Consider the following 3,134-nt stretch of genomic DNA (forward strand, 5'->3'; position numbering starts at 1 on the left):
ATTATTTTACTTCATCACGTTCAATGTGGAGTTGTAATTGGAGACATATTTCCATTCACAAAGGCTCCAAATGTTAAAAGTTTCCCAACATCAACTTAATACAATGGCAGCAATGCCTCCTTTCCACCCTCCCAGTAGGGTTGGGATTGTACTGCATTCCCAACTGCTTTACTCTTCCTCCCTGTAAAGGATAACACTTTCTCTGGGTTCATAGCTCCCTCATATTCTCAAAGATTGAAGAATCCTTCATTATGGGACTGCAACCTAAGTGTATGAGATTTTAAACACAATAAAAAGCAAGACACTCTTTTAAGGGAAGAGGAAACTGATTCACTTTTGGGTTATCCATGGTGCAACAGCATCACACAAAATATAAAATCTTGGATTACTCGACTGGGATACACACCCATCATGGTACAAATCCCACAGAAAGTGGAATCCTTCTCCTCATTTTCCCTTACATTTTTCCTAGGGATTACCAGGGTCTAATAAACTGCTGTGGTATGGGAGCCACCTCTTGAGGACATGTAACCAAGATGACCAGTTGTTACTGCTGTATTCTATAACAACATCTTTGGTGTGTTGGGTCTGTTAATGATTTCTACAAATTGGTGCAATTCCATAGGAATATAAGGCTGTATCTCTGTTCCCCTTTCAATGGAAATTCTCCAGTTGCCCATATGGTATAGTTGCAGAAATCTGGACTCAGGTTGGCTCCAAATATTGGCATGAAATCAGCTATACAAGGCTTAACGTGCTGAAAGCCAGCTTTTATTAGGGCACTTAACAGGGCAAAGGAATTCTGTCAAACTTGCGGCATTTTATTCTCCAGGCATTGGCACATTAGTGGTAGAATATTACTATATACTACAAGCTGTTCAGTGTTACTTCCAAGTCCTTTATCCAGGCCACTGGGTAAATCAGAAGTCACTATCAGAAAATCTTTATCTGGAGCCCCATATCGATTCTGGTTGAGCATTATTCAGCATAGCTTGTGCAAGAGTCTTCTGTACCAGATTTACAGTGCTGATAAACAAGTTAACAATATGGAAGGAAGCCAGATTCCAGATTCCAGGGCTATGGCAACTGAAGATGGGCACTCAAAGGGAAGAGATATTTATCTTTGTCCTTTAACATGTTCCATTTCTGGATCAGTGGTGGTATTCGCATCTGAATATAGTCTGTTTTATTTTTTCAAATGATGTCTTACTGAATCTGATAATGTTCCTATGGCATTATAAAGAATGAGCAGGTTCTCCTGCTACTATTTACTGAATGTGAAGACCACTTTATCAAGTACATTAACAAGTTAAGGAACAAGTTCTGTACAAGCGTCCTCTTCCAGGGGAGTAAAGACACAATAGGTAGCTTCTTGTACTCTCTTGTTGCTGTCAAGGATACACCTTAGTAATTCTCTCTCTAATGGCTTCAGGTATGCATTTGGGAATGGGGTGACTACCCACTGTGCAAAGTGGCTAAGAGCCCAGCATACTTTGGAATGCACAAGAGTCTTTCTAGCAGAGAGGCACTGAATGGGATGAGGAATGAACTCAGGCAAGTATGGAATCATGCCTTGCATGCACCCTTCAGCAATTGCTCCTAAAGCTTGATTCTTTACTTATTCATGATGTAAAAGTAGTTCTTTCAAAAGGGGCAAATATGTGGCAAAAGCTGATTACAATACATGTTTGCAAGAACATCTAGGGCAGCAGCAGAACATTTTCTTAGATTCCAGTCAGGAATTGTATCGTCATCATCATCAGTTTTACTGTCATTATCATCATGATCATGATCAAAATCATCTTCCTCTTCAATTTTGTCTTCATCATGCTGCTAAGCTACTGTCCTTGATTGATAAAATCATGACCTTATATCTTCCTTACTATCAGGAATTGTTTCATCTTCTTTAATATCACCCTTAAGTAGGTTAATATCTATGTCTGTATACTTCATGGCTTTTACCAACATTAAGGAATTAACTTAGGAATATCCATTAGGAGTATATCTTTGCATATTGACTACTTAGCTAAAGTTAGCCAAAATTCGCAAACCTCTAAAGCCACATTTTCATATTGATCTTGGGTCCTCTGAAGTATGTACTGAACTATATTATGCAGCATCATAAGCTCAGCACACATTTTTCTGTACCTCTGGTTCTTCATCACCAGAAATGCAAAGATTCTCAATAAGAAATTCAATGTGCAACATCAGAGCTTGAATCCTACTGATGATAAACTGGCTGATACATGCAATAGCTTGAGACCATATTTTTGGACTACTATGCTTGAAGAGCTATAAAAACCTGGGAATCGTATCGAGATGATAATCTAATGAATCATTATCTAAAATCTCAGCAAATTCTTCACATGCCTTCTGAAGGGCACCAAAGGGTCCCGCAGAGGTGTTGTAATCTTCAGAATCCAATAAGCTATAGAGTTTTGATAAGAGATTGGGAGAATTCTGCAATTTTCCTTTAGAAGCTGTGGTTGTAATCAAAACACCTACAATGACTCTAATCAGGGGAGAGGAGTCACCAGTATTATTCAAACATTTACTTTTAAGAAAGTCTCTTACACCATTTGGAAACACTTGAAAATGTACTCTCCCATTATTTTTCAAGATTAGACCACACAATGATCTGTGAGTTCATCTTCAGATTTTAATATTTTTAAGAACAATATTCAGATAGTTGTTAAGATCTGGATATTAATTGAGTTGTTCCAGTTTTTGTTGTCCAGTTGTCTGGAAAGTGGTCTTTGGGGACTGGGTCTCATTTAGCAGCTGCAGGATTTGCTTACTTGTCACGTTTCCACCAATACCCGACCTTGGTTTGCTGGGGTGACCTGAAGGAAGTATGAAACAGTGAAACTGGTGGAACCACTCCCAGCAGCTTGGCAGCCAACATCTGCCGCTGCTGTTTTGGCCATATTTACTGATTTTTAAAATTTTGAACCATCCTTGGCTACACACATTGTTTTGGGGAAGGGTATGAGGGGAACAAGTAAAGATGCCAGGAGATTCTCTTACCATTTTTAAACCTGCATTTTTCTTGTTTCTTTACTTACCAAGATACTGTAGCCCTTTAACTCTTTTCCAGAATTTTGAAGATGTCTCTTCCAGGTTTCCTAGCTGTT

At 38.8% G+C, this 3,134-nt stretch overlaps 1 pseudogene; it reads right to left on the reverse strand.

Annotated features, from left to right (window-relative positions):
• Positions 1-341: 341 nt before the first annotated feature.
• Positions 342-2,905, reverse strand: LOC101419285 (transportin-1 pseudogene; annotated as a pseudogene).
• Positions 2,906-3,134: the final 229 nt, after the last annotated feature.

The sequence above is a fragment of the Dasypus novemcinctus genome, chromosome 11 (assembly GCF_030445035.2).
Source record: "Dasypus novemcinctus isolate mDasNov1 chromosome 11, mDasNov1.1.hap2, whole genome shotgun sequence".
NCBI lineage: Eukaryota > Metazoa > Chordata > Mammalia > Cingulata > Dasypodidae > Dasypus > Dasypus novemcinctus.